General features: G+C 34.7%; 1 pseudogene; it reads right to left on the bottom strand.

Annotated features, from left to right (window-relative positions):
• Positions 1 to 8,898: 8,898 nt before the first annotated feature.
• On the bottom strand, positions 8,899 to 18,070 carry LOC121492577 (annotated as a pseudogene).
• Between the last annotated feature and the right edge of the window lie 379 nt (positions 18,071 to 18,449).

Below are 18,449 nucleotides of genomic sequence, written 5' to 3'. Positions count from 1 at the left end.
ATGTGGAGCCTGCTTAAGATTCTGTCTCTCCCTCTCCCTCTGTCCTCCCCACCCCTCTGCTTGCTCGCTCTCTCTCTCTGAAAAAAAAAAGAAAGAAAGAAAGAAAGAAAGAAGAAAGAAAGAAAGAACGAAAGAAAGAAAAGAAAAAAAAATATTAAAAATGGACCATGAATTAAACCTCACTCAAATAATACTAATTTCTTCAAAAATCATCAAGTTACTTCTAGAAACCCATTTTAATAACTCTAAAGAAAACCTTCTCATGAGACTTAAATTTACATCAATCAAATATATATACGTGCCATACTTGAATTGGTAAAGGAAAAAAAATTTATAAGGATAGAAGCTTCCATGTACACTATACATCTAATCATAATAAAAGATTTATATATTAAATAAAAAATGTCCAATAAATGTCCATATTTATCTTTTTCACTAAATAAGCTGAAATCAGTTCATTGCAATATTATAGTACTTTAACTATATCAAAAATCAAAATAAATTTTGTAAAAATATAATAATATAAAATCTGTTTAGAGATGTTTATGTTGGCATTGAATTTTGAAACTTCCGTTTTGTAACTAAAGTAATATTTGAGTAAATCATTTCCTATCTTTGGTCTTTGAATTCCAGTTGAAAATAAATTTAAATATTCTGTAACTCCTCCTTCTCTGCCATCCATAATGAAAGAAATATCAACTGTAAAGAATCAACAGTACAGAAACAGATCACTATATACATGCAGTCACTCTAAGACAAAAGTGACATTATAAAGTCGTGGGGAAGTAATCGTCTTTCAATAAATAGGTTAGTTGCATTCCCTTTAAAAAGAAAAAAAAAAAAGGTAAAGTACTATTTTACCTTATACGTAAAAATCAACTCCAGAGGAAGTGCAGATTTAAATGTGAAAAATAAAACAATAAATATTTTAGAAGAAAACATGAGAGAATATCTTCATAGCCATATGGTATGCAATATTTTCTTAAATAGGATGAACACAGCTTTAATTACAACCAAAATAAAAGTTACTAGGCTACATTAAGATCAATTCCTTCCAGGAAGAGTGTGACTAGGTAGCTCACAGAGTGAGACATTTGTAATACATATATTTACAAATGACTTGTCAGGATATATATAAAGAACCCTTGGAAATCAGTAAGAAAAAGACAGAAATCCAGTAGAAAATTAAGCAAAATATTTGGATGAGCACTTTAAAAAAAAGTGGCCAACAAACTTATGTAAGTGTTTAAACTCATTCATTTTCAAAAAATTACAAAATGTAACTACAACATGATACTATTAAAATGAAACAGAAGCCAATGCCAAATGTTGGCAAAGTTATAGAAACATAAATTGATAAAATGACTTTGAAAACCAGTTTGGCACTATTTATTGGCAGTGATCGTCTGTATACACCATTCTTCAGCAATTCCACATCTAAGTATGAAGTCAACAGAAGTAAGTACACACATTCACTAAATAATAGATTGTTCACAGCAGCACTGTATATAGTAGTTAAATGATCAGTAGTAAAACCTGAAACTACCTATATTCCTACCAGCAGTAGTATGGATAAAAATGTATGGTGTATTCACAAGTGGAATAGGAATATATAAGACTGAGCATACTGTGAATGCCTTTACTGGTGTGGCTGAACCTCACAAAGACAGTACTGCATGAAGGAAATCATACCCCAAAGAGTTCGTGCTGTCAGTGTTTTGCATATACTCCAAAAACAAAAGAATATTAATTATATTAAAAGTCAAAAAGCAGTTTACTTTTATTATGTGATTGTCTGTATGGGAGTCCCAGTAAAGTTGTCCCTTGATCTGGCTTCTAGTCACATGGGTGTATTCGGTTTATGAAAAGTCACTCAGCTCTACCCTTATGACTCATGCACTCTCCCTTGTATGTGTGTGTGTGTCTGTGTGTGTGTGTGTGTGTGTGTATATATATATATATATATATATATATATATATCTTATTCCTTAATAAAAAGTTCAAAAAACATTAAGAGGTTTGTCCAAGAGTAATTCTGGAGTATATTCTCAGCATTAACTTATTTTGTTATGTAGAAAGAGATACTAGAAGATTCTAAACAGAAAAAGGAAAGTAGAAACATTTGGAACCACCATCCACTTAGCATAATATAAATTTTCATTTCACATAGTGAAATGAAATGGAAATTTTTGTCTCCAATTAGCCTACTATCCTTTTTTAAAAAAAAATTGAGGAACTTAGCATTTCAGGCTTTCTTATTGATTCATAAATCTTTATGTATCTCATAAGTTTTTGTGCCATCTTGTCATTAGCTGTAGCATATCTGCAGCAAGCCCATCCATCGGGACAGCAGATGTGCACACTGTTATGCATTTAAACAATGATCAAATTGTAGGAAGGTAAAGCATAAATAAGTAGATAAGTCTTGTTATATTAGGTCTCCTGCATCAAAACAATTTTTTGAATGGAAACAGTTCTTAATAATGATTTCATATCCTAATCTATGGGGAAAAATCCATTTACTGTACCTGCTATGGGTATGAATTTTCAATCTGACTTTCATATTAAGGTTGCAGTGAACAGATTCTTTGTAAAGATGAACCCAGTAATTCATTTCTTGGACCAGTCATAAAAACCCTATCAAACTTGACTGAACTCGAAATAACAGTCACTTGCCTGGTAGTCTGTATTCAATGTTATGTGATATATAGGTTTTTCTAAATCTTATGGCTCACTTAGGTCAGTAATCCTGGCTTTATATTTCACTACTAATAATGCTAAGAAATTGAATGAAAATAGACTTTCAGATCCAATCTGGAGTAAATAGATGTAGGGATTTTTTGAGTCTCCTTAGGCATTTAAATTCAAGTTACATAAAAAACTCATCAATATTTTCTATTCTAATAGTTATTAGTTTATGAATAAGGTTTGCCATCAGTTTCTTCATGTTTTCAAGAGCAACTCGGCAAAATAAATTCTTTGAATCTCTGTTTTTCTTTAAAGTATTTCTAGGTGTTTATAAGTAAGGAATCATGATTCATTTAAAAACTATTGGGATTAAACAATTGGAATTTAAAATGTTAATTTTGGCAATTAGAAAGCTATACTAGCTTTTTAATGTGTTATTTCGACAAGGAGTATACTAGGCAAATGTAATAAACCTGCATCCCTAAAATTAATGATTAATAATAGCAAATGATGAACAGAAGCCTGTGTCTTTTACAGGCTGGTCAAATTTAAATTATATTGGAACTATTGTATGGCCCAAACCCCATCCTGATGGTTCTATCTCTGTGTTTTTGCATATTCAGATTTTTTTGTCTTAATTGCCCAAATAATACCTTTTAGCCCAATTCCTCATCACCTTTTCCTTCCTGAATTGCTTCCATTTTAATGAAAAATATTGTCATTCAACAAACATTCAAAAACTAAAACAAAACAAAAATCTATGAGGATGACCATATCTCCTGATTTGCCTTGGTGAATCCCTTTTGTCCAGGTATAATTGTTAATACTACCTCACCTTCCTTTCAAAAGTGTCCTCTTTAGATGCCAAATTATATGGCAACATAATCATCTATGATTATCCCACAGGTAATCATTGTGTCCTGTGAAGTTTATTTCTAAAATGTATCTGGAATCCAGCCTCTTCTCTTCATCTCTACTGCCGTCACTCTAGGTCAGCCACCAGACTCCTGGGACGGTTCTTATCTGCACTTTTCCCTTTTCCCCCTTTAAATCTTTTTTCTACAGTAGACCTAGGAATCTTCTGAAAGAAAAGTAAATGCCTATTTTTAGTTGTTTTTATTGCTCTTAGAATGAAATCTAAACTCCTTACTTTAAGTCCCCATCTGCCTTAGTCTTTGCCAACATCTCCAGCCTCACAAGAAAAGAGCAAGGTGTGTTTGAGAAACCCCATCCTGAAGGTTTTTGTTTCGGTCACCACTTGAGAGATTTTTGTTTGCTGTTCAAAAAAAAATCTATAGATTCCCTTTTTATTCTCTATCATATTGACATTTATATTTCTATCATAACTCATATAACTATTGGTAAAAAATGTGGGGTTTTTTTGCTCATTTTCTTCCTGTCTATTCCATAAGAACAAATTGTTCACTAGTCCATCCTCAGTGGTGATCAAAGAGTCAGGCACATAATGGTATTTTAAGCAACCAGCAAGTGTATTTCAACCAACTAATTTCCCCTGAACCTCTTCCAGGTAATGGAGTATGGTGAGGAAGACAGGTGTAAACTTTACCCTCAATACACATACTTCAGTGTAACAAAGCTGGCATATGCCGTGAATAACGTAAAAGTAAGGGGACTATATTAAAGCGAGACCAGAGGAGAAAGACTGTTTTCACTTTAGTGCTCAGAGAAGGCCTCAGTGAGAAAGTGCTGGTAGATGTGAGACCTACACAATAAGTAAGGGAGAGCTGTATGAAGAAACCTGTAAAAAGAGAGAGAGAGAGAGAGAAAGAAAGAGACAGAGAGACCAGGATGGAGATCGAAAAACTTGTACAAAGCCCTTGAAACCTTGGCATATTGAAAACAGAAAGATGGTGAGTTTGATTGATGACCAAGCAAATAATTCATTCAAGCTTTCATATAATCCAATAGATATTTATAAACCATCTACTGTATGCCAGTGATTGCTCTAGGCTTTTGGGACACATCAGTGAACACAATGAGGAAAAATCTCTACCCCTGGGATTTACAATTTTAAAGAAGAGTAAATTATGATAATTAATAGCAAAATAACTAGGTATTTTAGAAAAATAATTCCTAGAGTTGCTTCTGATACTCAAAAGCGAATTAAGTGTTGGGGCGCCTGAGTGGCTCAGTCGGTGGAGCAACTGACTCTTGATTTCAGCTCAAGTCATGACCTCAGTGTTCCAAGATAGAGCCCTAAATTGGGCTCTGTTCTTAGCGCAGAATCTGCTTGAGATTCTCTCTCTCTCTCTCTGTCCCTCTCCCCACCAGTGTTCACTCTCTCTCTCTCTCTCTCGAATAAATAAAGCTTAAAAAAAAGAAGAAGAAAAAAACGTGAATTACATTTTTTAATTATAACACATTGAACATACTTCACACGTTGCCAAAGGAACCAGGGAGGATTGTAAACCTAGAACATGACTTTGTTTATTGAACTATCATCTCATTCTAAAGCAATCAGCAGTTTCTTCCTATATGAGTTGTGTTTCCTGAATTGTCAAATCTATTTTTATGTTCACCAGTATACTGAACTATTTTTACCACTCTAGTCATCTTGTCTTTAAACGAAATGGAACGTACTCTAGCATGCTGATTTCTGTGATTTTCTAAGGGCTAAGAAACTAGAGACAATTCTAAGTTCATTCTTTTTCACAGGAGTAGAAAAATAATAATGTTATCCAAAGACCAGATATGTACTGAAGAGGCCCGCAAAAGAATTTTACACTTCAAAGACTAGTGAAGGAACTTACCTTAGGCCTATTCTATTTATGATATTGTTATTCGTTTCATGAATACCTATTACTTTAAACAAAGGCTAATTGAATATAACTATTCTATTTGTTCTATAGGAAAAATATGACTTGTTTTGTTTGTTTGCTTTTTTGAGGGTAGGAAATTTAGTGGCAAGGCCTGATACCCTCTAGACCAGAGGTTATGACTTGTTGATCACAGCATTTTGTAGCCACACAATGTAAACTCAGACAATGCTTTGATTTTTTTTTATTGTAGGCATCCATATTTTCTATTTCAGCAAAAATAAATTACTATTTTGCAGCAGGAAAAGGGATATAGCCCTGTATTTTCATACAGAAATGATGCCTAAAATCACCTTTTGAGTAAAATTTTATCTGAATTAAAATCAGTGTTAAGAAAGTATCTTCTCACTTTCTAGAATCTTCTGATATAATCCTATCTTTCTAAAACTATGAGAATAAGATTGTGAATAAAATGATGATCAAATATCTGAAGTGTCTGACCCTGAAAAAGACACAATATAGTGTTAAGGTGGCTTTTAAAAATTGTAATTTGGATTTAGGTTATATTAATAGAAATACAATATTTAGCATAAAGGAGGTAATAATCCTGCTCTGATGTTCACTGATCAGGTTACCATTGTAATATCATGTTCAGTCTTGAAGAATATTCTCTGTGATGTGTAATTTTGTGTGTTCAATTTAAGTGGGCCGTGGGATGCCTGGATATTTGATTAAACAGTATTCTGGGTGTGTCTGTGATAGTGTTTCTAAGTGAGATTCACATTTGCTTCCTTAGAATGAATAAAGCAGATTGTCTTCTCCAGTGTATACATGTGCTGGGGAGGGCTTCATCTAATCCACTGAAGGCCTGAATAGAACAAAATAGGCTGGGATGCCCAGGTGGCTCAGTGGTTGAGCTTCTGCCTTCAGCTCCAGGCGTGACCCTGGGTCCTGGAATCGAGTCCCATTGGGATCCCTGCAGGGAGCTTGCTTCTCTCTTTGCCTGTGTCTTTGCCTCTCTCTCTCATGAATAAATAAATAAATCTTAAAAAAAAAAGGCAGAGGGAGGGAGAATTTACTTTCTTTGCCTGACCATCTTTGAGCTAAGATATATGTCTCCTCCTGCCTTTGAACTTGGACTAAAACAATATTGGCTTTCCTGGGTTTCTAACTGGCAGATCTTTGGACTTCTTAAAACTGCATGAGCCAATTCCTTATAATAAACTATATCTATCTCTGTATCTATCTAATCTCTAATTTATTGGTTTTATCTGAGAATGCAGATTAGTACAGTCTCTGTGAGTAGCAGTAGTAAAGTAAAAGTTATTTATAGGGTATGTTCATGATGGGAATGGAGTATATTAATTGTGAAAGTCTAGCCCACGTAACATATAGATCCAAAAATTTTATAACTATTTCAATATACTCATTTAGCCTTCATAAGAGTTCAAGCTGTTCTAAAGATGTGAGTCGTCTTTAGAGCCAGTTTGAGAGAGGCTGTACTGTTTTCAGTATGTGGGGTCCACAGTCAACTTGGGCATTGCCATGTCAGGCAAGCGGAGGAGCAAACCAAAAATGCAGGCATAGATTCTCATGAGTCTAGCAGTAGAGACAAACTCCAGAAATCATATAAAATCAGTAAGAGATTTCTCTGTTTTTTGTACTTGGGAAAGGCTCCACAGATGATGCAGATGTTGAGCCTGATGATGAAGTGACCTGCTTCATGCCACCTTCTTAGGGCAGTTTCATAACATTTAAATCAAACCTCAGGTGATTCTTAGAGATACTAATTTTCATCTCAATAGTAATCCCTTTCTTTCTCTTTTTTTAAAAAATATTTTATTTAACTATTTGAGAGAGAGAGCAGAAAAAGAGAGAGAGCACAAGCAGGGAAGAGCGGCAGAGGGAGAAGCAGACTCCTCACTGAGCAGGGAGCCAGATGGATGCGGGACTCCATCCCAGGATCCTGGGATCGTGGCTGGCACTGAAGGCAGACATTTCACCCACTGAGCCAACCAGGTCCCCCTCCCAACTTTTTAACTTTTAATTCTCTATTCCATTAGGATGTCAAATCCTTGAACCTGGGACTTTAGAGTTTTTATTTTATGTTAAATCTTTTTTTTTTTTTATCAGTGCAATGTCTCTAAGATAGGTGTTTTGAAGAAATATTTATTTAGAGGCTCCTGATGTCTCACTATGCCCTAACACATACACACAAAATTCTGTTCCATCTGGTGACTGCTACTTGAAATATAATAGGAGACAGATGTTTCTATCTCCTAGATAGATGGCACCTCGAATCCTTATTCTGAGAGATGAAACATTTTTTGTATAAATTAATGAGTTTAAGTGATTTCCATCAATCTTTTCCTTAAAGGTTTTTATAAGTAGCTTATTTGGAAAATTTTTGAATGAGGAGGAAGACATAAAAGATTTAAATAATAGACAAATGATTAAATTAAAGGTAGGACTTAGAAGTCTCTGCGTCTATTTAAACTGTAAGTCTTGGGGGATCCCTGGGTGGCGCAGCGGTTTGGCGCCTGCCTTTGGCCCAGGGTGCGATCCTGGAGACCCGGGATCGAATCCCGCATCGGGATCCCGGTGCATGGACCCTGCTTCTCCCTCTGCCTATGTCTCTGCCTCCCTCTCTCTCTCTCTCTCTCTCTCTCTCTCTCTGTGACTATCATAAATCAATAAAAAAAAAAAAACTGTAAGTCTTGGTTTGTAGACTTTAAATTATGATATTATGTTGCATCAGTTCTTTGCCAGAATATAGAATTTAGCTCTCTTGCTAGCAAGTAAGGAATGAGAAATAATCCAATTACTCCCTGTGTATGTCAGTGTATCTGTTAATCATATATGCTATGATAATTAATGATAAATGAACAGCTCTGGGATATATTATAAATTCCTCATAGGATTCAGAATTACTACAAGGGAGTACCAAGTTAGTAAACAAACAACAATGCAAACTAAAAGTCTTAGGAAACATGCTACATGAGAGAACATCTTATCAGATAAATATGTGGTGAGTATAAGTTCTTAAAAAACCATACTAAGCTATTGAGCTTCTCTTTGCCTCACTTTAAAAAAATTATTTAAATTCAATTTAGTTAACATATAGTGTATTATTACTTTCATAGGTGGAGTTTAGTGGTTCATCAGTTGCAATACCTAGTGCTCATTACATCAAGCACCCTCCTCAATTGCCTTAGTCTATTTGTTTATTTATTTATTTATTTTTGTCTTTGATTTTTTTAAATTTAAATTCAGTTTGCCAACATATAGTATAACACCCAATGCTCATCACATCAGATGCCCTCACTTTTAAAACAGAAAGTGACTGTGAGTTGATTCCAACCTACTCTTGAATAATGTTTGCAGTTAATTCTCCCTTGGAAAATTTGGAGCTATTTTTTTTTCCTGAAGAATACTACAGGTTATTAGTGAAATTTCTGCTACTATTGGCTTCAAGTTGTTCTCTGTCGGCTGCCTCATAGACATGCTGTCCTTCATTTATGCAGATGGCACAGATGACCCACTATCAGTAGGATATTGCATCAATTAATGGCACATAATTGAGAAATAACAGATTGGGGTTAGGGGTGCAGGCCGTGAGTAGAGAGCAAAGTTTTCCCAGTCAGGAGTATACTGGCCCATATGGAAATTAAATATGTGACCTTGACTTTAATACCACCAGGATCTAATTGAGTTAACCATCTCTGTCACACAATGTCATATAAATAACTAATATTCTTGTCATTATCACCCCATGATATCTGTTAATGTTATAAATCTCTAAGTTTCACTATTCAAATAATACTGTGCCCATGATGACAGTTCTGATGATAGATTTTTTTTTCTCATGTAGTACAGACTTACCATTGTCCTGGAGATACTTTAAACTTTTTAAAGTTAAAATTATTAAATACCACTTTAAATTAAAATTTACAATTTAACCAGATTGCTTAAATGACAATTATGGAAAGTATTTCTAAATTCTAACTCATAAGAAGTAATGCATAATGATTGCTTATTAGTAAAATAATAGCTATCACATGTTGGGCTTTAAGAAGACGTAACACTATTGTCTTCTTGAAGTTCGGGAGCCAAGTGAGAAATAAGAAATAGGAGTCACTACTAATCTTCTTACATGGGTTGATCATGCCAAAATGCATTTTTTTTTTCTATTGGCAGGTTGATTCAAAAGAGAGAGAATTTAGAAAAGCCAGAAACAAGAAGCTGAGTTTCTACACTGACCCTTACAAAGTAGCATGAGGTATGAGGCAAAAAATTCAGATTTCTTTTCCTGAATTCCCTTGACAAGGAAACCTGGAGAATAGAAGGTCTCTCACTCCAAACACCACGCTTACCTCCTCATAGCAGGTGTACAGCATGTTTGATAATATGCCAAGCTGTTTACGTGGGTGGCCTCAGGTTCTTTCAGGTATATCACAATCAGGTGGTATTACCTGCAAGAATAGAAGAGGGACCAGAAGCCCAAAGAAGTCAGTTAACTTTCTCAAATATTGAGTGAGAGGTCATGACTGAATTCAGGACTCTCTGATTCCAAAGCCTATATTCTTTGTATATTTTTTTGCGAATAAATTATATATAATAGCAGCAGCCAAATGCTGGCAGATGGAGTTAAAATATTTCTTCTCTTTGAATGATTTTATAACTTCAGATTTGCAGAAATATGTTCAAAGCTGCTAATAAGCTTTATGAATGCAATTTCCAGCTCCCTGTTCCTATCCCCAATTCCCTTCCATTTTCTTTTCACTTTTCTCACATTAAAAGATCTAGACCTAAGTCCAGGAAGTATGTTTTAGAGAAAATAAGCTTATTTCTCCACCGTTCTTTGTTGCTCTTATATGTATACATATTCTACATACATGATATGCAAAAATTACTATCTAGCTATCTAATCTATCATCATCAAGCTATAGCTTTGGGTGTGTGTGCGTGTGTCTGATCTTATTTGTTACTTTTAGAAAATCTAGTTTTTGATTGAACTCAGAAGTAGAAGCTCTCACAGAGGACAGCCTCCTTCTCTTGGCAGTTATTCCCGGAGTTTCCCTCTGGCCTCCTTCATTCTCTTGGCCAAAAGTTTAGCATATTCTGCAGCCTCTTCCTTATTTTTCTTAGTACACTGTTTCTTCAGAGTAACACACCTGACCTTTTTGTTGGAGGAAACGGGGGATGCCGAATAAGATGAATAGGATGCTGAATCTTGGGTGCTTTGGTTCTAGGTTTCTTATCTTCTTTGTTTAGGGGCTTTCTCACAATGTAGTGGCAGACATCATCTTCGTTGAAGATATTGAAAAGTTTGCAGATTCTGCTAGCTCTTTTGAGCCTCAGGCACTGAGGCTCAGTAGTATCAGTGAGTCCAGGAATATCCTTCTCCCCTTGCTTTAAGTTGACCAAGTTGAAAACACGGAGATTGACATTCACAATTCAACCTCAGGCAGATTTGCACTTTCTTTCTCCAGGTCTTCTTGGTCTGTAGCAGGAATGCCCCTTATTTAGCAGCAGGCAGACATGGCCATGGGTCAAGACACCCTACTTCATGGGGAAGATTTGTTTGTCATTGCCACCACTGATTCGGACCCTGTATGCATCAGCAGCAATTTCTGTGGCCATATGCTTCTCATAAAAGGTACATAGTTTGTGTTCATCACCCACTTCAATAAGTTTCTGGCAGCCAGTATCTGGGAAAGAGATGTTCAGCTTTATTCTAAAGCAGCCTACTGCCTCCGAGGCGCCACGCAAAAGAATAAGCTATGGTATTGAAACATACCATTGGCAGGAGCTTAACTGTTTTGATCAGTTAACTCTGTTCAACGCTTGTGACCATTTTGACTGGTAATTTGAGCAACCTACAGCTTCTTAGATAACTTCAATCTAAAAAGCCTATGTTGAGGTTATACTACCATTGGTTTTTCAACTAAAGTTGTATTTTTTAATATGTCCCATTTGGTGACTGATCATAAGTTTCCTCATGGTAAAATTAACTTGAACACATCATGCAACTTACTTTTCCATGATTGAGGATTATGTATATTTTACACCTCCCTGAACCCTCTCAGCTATTTCCTCTGTCTTAAATATCCTTCCCTTTTTGTGTGTCCATGAAACTCCTACTCTTTATAAAAGTCTGAAATATTAAGATACTCAGTAAAGATTTTAAACTTCTTCTTTTCCCACTTCATATGGTTTCCCCTTCTATCATCAGCACTTCTATGTAATACTTAATTTTCTCTCATTTCTGTTATTTTCACTGTGTGCAAAAAGACATTGCATCTAAATTATTTCTCTATATATTTATTTTAGTATATTTACTGACACAAATCATTCATAAAACATATTTGTAAAATGAATACCATCACAGATTTATTCAGATCCATCATTCACTTAAACATGATTATACTATTTTACTAGATATACTGTTATAAATAAAAACACTACACACAAAGTCACCTAATTTTGATACAAGAGTCCCCACCCAACTTGAATAAATGATATCTTTCTTAAATTATAGATGCTTTATCTTTTTCCCCCCATTACAGACACAATAATCATGTGTTGTTAAGAAAGATTCTGATTTTTACAAATGAAATGTACTCTCTGTTCCATAATCAGCAAAGGAATATTTGATCAAGTTTCTTACTTTTTCTTTAGCCAGTATGTACTCCACATCTGCGGTTTTATTGTCATTGTTTTAGTCCCTCAACACCAGATTTAACTTATGGAAAATTAGATATGAAGTCATGTAAGTGTCTCCCCATCTCAAATTTTGAATCAGTCTCGACAAGCTGTTTCCGCAATGCTTTATTTTTGCAACTGCATAGCCATTCATTATGTTTCTCTGTGGATTTGAATCCTCTCATAACCTACTCTTTTCTAAATGTGACATTGTCTAAGGAATATAATTTGTTTTATTTTATTGTTTACTCCTATAAATAAAATTTCAATCCATTTTATTATTATCTGATTCATTTTAAATCTATAAATCTTTCACACCATAATTACATGGGGATGTAATATGATAATCTGATGAGGAAAAATCCAGTACAATGTAGATGTGACTAGTTATGCACTGTCATTGTCTACTAGGAGAACCTGGCAAGATGATTCCCTTGCTTTATCCTCTTTGTTTGTCAACCTCTTTCTTTCTTAGGGAGCTGATTCTCAAATATATGTAAATCCAGTTCAGTGCAGGTCCTTGATGATTCTGCATTCTGCATAATTGCACCCTGTGAGGTCCTCCTTGAGAAGACTGGAGTAAGTACTAGCAAAAAAAAAAAAATATATATATATATATATATATATATATATATATATATATATATATATTTCATCTCTGGTGATACAGCTTTTGTAAAACCATTGACCAACATTTAGAAAGTGAGGCTTACAGCAAATTATGGATTATAGTTCATAACTTAGAAAAATTCTTGCTGTACTCTGGTGATTGATTTTACTCAAAAGCAACATGTAAGTTTCTCTTGTTTCTCCAAACACTGTGATAGTCCTGGTCAGAAACTATTCCTTGTTAAAAAGTTATTGTGCATTGAATTTTGCTCTATTATGCATGTGTAACCACAAGTCAATTCTGTGTAATCACAAGCTCAAGAAAGCTAAAATATTACTCTGGGTTATTGAGGTGGGATTGTATTTTCTAAGACTTCCCAAAAAGTAACATACCATTCAGTAGGAGGCAAGTAGAACTATTTGTCATTTGCAAGATATATTTACATATATGTGTATGTGTCTGTATGTGTGTCTGTATACTTAGAGTGTTACTATATGTAAGGAACTTCAGTACCTACTACTATAGTAATACATAGTAACGATGAGTGGTTTTCTTTCATTTTAGGCTCCTGTATTTCTCTTTGTTCTGCTGCTTATGTAATTTTTTTTAAGATTTTATTTTTATTTATTCATGAGAGACAGAGAGAGAGAGAGACGCAGAGACATAGGCAGATGGAGGAGAAGCAGGCTCCATGCAGGATCCCAATGCGGGACTCAATCCCGGAACTCCCGGATCACGTCCGGGAGACATGAAACTCAACTGCTGAACCACCCAGGCATCCCTGCTTATGCAATTTGTAACCTTGAGCAAATTACTTTAAATCTCTCTACCCCATTTTCTTCATCTTTAAAATTCAGAAAACAATGTCTTCCTAGTATCCTTATAAACATTTCATGAGATGATGCAGGTAAAGCAAACCTTCAGACACTGTTAGGATGATAGGACAGGCAGAGGGGGACATAAAGATTAAAGCATACACTTTCTGTATTCCAGGACTTAAATCTAAATCTGCTTATGTAAACTGAAAAGAAAGATGTTACAGGTATATCTTAGGATAAATAAACAAATCATATAATTGATAAAAGATGACAATACTTAAACCTCTTTTCATGTGTTCGCTGCTTAATAGTCTTCCTTCTAAATACCTTTCATTTAATACAAGCATTTTAGCAAAGCAGTATAAATTCACAAAGTACTCAAAAGTCAGAAGTGTGAAGACATCAGCACCACTGATTTAAATTTAAGAAACGTTCACATGAAAGTTTTTGTGTTGTTTATATGTTAGGTATTTTGGCTTTTAAAATCTTTTATCATGTTCTATCTAAATATGGTACTTAATAGAGAAACAAGTTAATGTCAGTGTATTGAGGATCAAATTTTTGGCAAATTCCACAAAGGCAGAACTTGATGAGGAATGAGAGAGTCTTAAGAATATGCACTTTGTTGTATTGACTAGCTTGCTATGCCTGATGTGGAAAGATGGGGAAAAAACATGGTATTATGCCCAAGCCCAGCTCAGTAACAAACAGGAAAACCTTGTCAGTGTCAAAAACTAGAAAAAAAAAACAATGAAATTATGGTGGTTCTGAAAGAAGATAATTTGTATTTTCAAGAATGTTTTCCTGACAATCTTCAAGGAGTTAGGCTTTTTATAAAAATCACAGCCTGTCCCGCTCAGTATTTCATGAGCCATTTCCTAGTAGGGTTAGGAAATTTGTGTGTAGATACAACCATTTTACAGGTAAACACACACACACACACACACACACACACACACACACACACACAAAGAGAAAGCATGGCAACTTTCTGACATTCCAAATTCCTGTGAATTTCATGCCTTTGAGCACAGATTCCTACTCTTCTTTTTTTTTAATTTTATTTATTCATTCATGAGAAACACACAGAGAGAGAATGGCAGAGACACAGGCAGAGGGAGACTGTGTGATCCCTGGACTCCAGGATTAAGTCCTGGGCTGAAGGCAGGTGCCAAACCACTGAGCCACCCAGGGATCTCAGATTCCTACTCTTCTGAAGACCGTGACAAAAAGTATAGTTGCACAATGTCTCTCAGTGGCCTCTAGCCTTTCCCAGTTGTCCCTTACATGGAATGGTAAAGCCTGTGTTAAGGATACTTTTCATGCAATGGGTAAGTAATGGTAGAAAGTACTTTATTTATTGGCTTTTTACATATAATTCAAGATTTAGGCATATGCTTCTAATGATTATGTTCAGTAATAGTTAAATGATTTGCTACTTGAAGAAAGCCTGTCCAATTCACTGTATCTTTTATATTAATCCTCAATGATGAGATTCTTTTCTCAATGAAAAGAACTCTTAGGAACCTAGAATTGTGACATAAGGGAGATGATGATACTTTTCTTCTCAGTCCTATCATTTGGTGATAAAAGTAAATTCCTTTGAGTTTACAGAATCTGAGCATCCTGTCATGTAATACTTTGAAGTAAAAACCAAGAAGTCCTGATTTTTTGTTAATGATCTGATGATGTTTGTATGTTATACATATATCTTAGATTCTGCAATGCATTCTTGAGAAGTTAGCAATCTACAGCCATTCACAACTGAGAAGTGAGAAATACAAGAAGGCATTAATTTCTTAAGTTGTTTTGAGATTTAATAATTAGCTATAGGAATAACATCAAAGCATATTGCCAGGAAGCCCAATGTGTCCAAAAAGTATTCCAAATAAATGTGTCCAAAATGTGTCCAAAAAGTATTCCAAATAAAGCTTAGTTCAAGACCTTTCTAATAAAGTGATATTTCTCTATTCTCAGTAATCATAGACTCCTCCTGGTCCCATGGTAACAAAAAGGAAAGAAATCCATGTCTTGAACAACTCAGGAACTTTGATTCCTATTGACATGAAAAGAACTGTTGATTTGCCATCTCAAATACTTCACACAAAATAATAATGTCTGTACTCTATAAAAAGGAAGCACAAAGATGGGTTTCCATCATAAAAAAAATAACTATTACAAATATCAAAACTGTATCATACATGTCATGATAAGATGCTAGACTTCTATTCCTTGCTCTACATGGCAAATATATTACTTTTGTATTCTTGTTTTTAGGTTATATGAATATGGATAATACTTTGAGGTTGAAAGAATACCATCATTACAGTTCTAATAGGTGAAATTATTAGTCATTCCAAAAACGTCATTCCAAATATGGAGGAGCACTTTAAGTGGGTGGTTAATACAAAGAGCAGAATACAGATATGAAAAATATTGTGAGGATTGTTCTCTGGGTTGTGAGAAGAGGTTTGGTATGGCCCTAATTTGAGGAAAATGCTGGAATAGTGTTCATACTAACAGAATAATAAAAGGGGTTGGGAGTTGAAGGTGGACTTAATAGAGATATTGTAGGAGGCATATGGCACCCAGCAGTTGTGACTGAGCAACCCAATCTGATTTTCAATGAGCATCACTCATTCTAAATTTGGGTAGATGATGAGCAGAGATTGATGACCTTCTGTGTTGGGCATAGCAATTATGGTTTAGGAAATTCTAAACTTTGGAGTGGGAATCCGATTAAATTTGAAGGGAAATGCCAAAGTCCAAGAAAGTAAATTGGAGCTAACATAATGAAAAAGTTATTTACTTTCAGATTGATTGTGCAAATATGATGAATATCAAATTATTGTAAGCACCACCAACTTTTCTAATTGGTACAGCACACAAGCTTACTCCAAAGTTATCTTTCTATCCATCATATATGTTACCTTAGTTACCAAGGGAAAAGAGACTGCTGGTTGGCCTTGCTGTGCACAGAGTACCATATAACATTGTAGAAACACTTATTCTTTCCTAAGTGGGAACTTTTAGCAGATACTAGCTATCAGACATGGTTGAAGATCAAAGCCTTTTCAGTTTGCTTTCTGGTACAAGTTTTAAACGATTCCCTCTTCTTTATGTCAGCTTTTTCGAGGCTTTTTGTAAATCAAAACACAAAAACCTTGAGTCAGGATCTCAAAGTTGCAATTCCATCTTTTCAAAAACTTGTTATGTAAATTTGGTAATTCATCTCTTTGTGATTTCCTTTCTCATCCTAAAAGAGAAGATAATAACTGTCACTCACCTCCATTCTTACTGACATTGTAAAAAATTAATTATTTATGACTACAAAGCACTTCCTAAACAGAAAGCAATAGAGGTTCTTTAAAATAAGTCTTTTTCATAATACAATTTACACCGCTTGTTTGCATTTGGTGGAAATGATCATTTATTTATGATTCATCTTAAGGAAAATAAAATATTTTACAGGGGAAAAATAAATATCATCACCAAAGAAATAGTTAACGCTTCCAGCTAGAGTTTTCATTTTTATGCCTTTGTGTATAGACTATATGCAACAGTCCATACTTTCATTTAGTGATTTTCATAACATTGACATATAAATAAAAGGAGTTAGAACTCATATCTTGTGTGTATTTGACAAGCTCTAACAGAATTGTTTGCAAAATTTTATTGAAATCCCTGCTTTCATTTATCTTTGTTAGCACAAGCCCCGGAAATCAGCGGTATGGAATTCTTGTATAATTTAACTCTAAGAGAATTAAGTGTGCAGGTGTTCAGAGAATAGCCTATTTTTCTAAGTAAATAAAATCTTTTGAAAGAAAATATATTATTTTTATTACCTTATGAAAGAATATTCAATTGGTTTGATTCATTTCTAAAAGAACACACAAAAAATCTCTGGCAAAGAAGGAGATGAGAAACCAAGAAACAAAAACGCAATTAGTTGCCAGTAATCTCACGCACTTGAAATAGTGTAACAAGCTAAAATTGCTTGAACAGCTACAACAAAGAATGTTAGAACTGCCGTGCTTCTTAAGGTTGCTGCTTCTTAAGGTTGCTCGATTAAGCAAGGGCATGTGCACAGTTAAGCTGTATTTCAGAGATTTTGATCTGTGTGCACTTTTCTCCTTGTGTATTATCACAAATTCATCAAACATTCATACTTTAGAGAATGGAGAGAAACTTTGGAAAGATAGTCCTTGTAAAACTTCAAGTGTTTCTCTTTCCACTTGTTCGGGCTGGGCCTCATGTAAACTTCCCTAGATAAATGAGTTTCAAGTGCATTTTGAAAGGTCTGTACAGAAGAAATTTAGTACTTTCCATTTTAATGGCTTGCACTCCTGATGGAAGTTCTTTCTTTTAGCCAACCTAAATGCTTTATACAACATTTCAAGTTCACTTATTCTTGTTCTGCCCTCCGTGGCATCAGAGTACCGATCAGCACCTTCTATGTAATAATCCTTCATGTAATTGAAAACCAACTTGTTTCCCCAGCCTATTTTCCAACTTAAATAATATTAGTTCCCTTAACCTTTCCTCTGAGATTCTATTTTCCAAGCTATTAATCATGTTTATTGCTTGTCCTTAAACCTTCTTCAAGTTTTCCAAGGTCTTTTTAACTTAGTGAGTCCAGGCTTGCACACTGCACTGTGATTATGCTAGGAGAATTACATCTCACATGGTATGCATTGTTCTTCTGTTTCTGTGTCCAGGGAGTTCGAATTGCTAATGCACCTTTGAAATGTGGCTTTTATACTGTTGTTGCCATTGTTATTGCCTTCATACCACCAAATCCATCTTCTCCCATATAATGGTCAAAGAGTTTACCTTTAAGTACACTACAGC

Source organism: Vulpes lagopus, chromosome 6 (genome assembly GCF_018345385.1).
Source record: "Vulpes lagopus strain Blue_001 chromosome 6, ASM1834538v1, whole genome shotgun sequence".
Taxonomy (NCBI): Eukaryota; Metazoa; Chordata; class Mammalia; order Carnivora; family Canidae; genus Vulpes; species Vulpes lagopus.
This window is presented reverse-complemented; position numbering and strand designations above follow the sequence as displayed.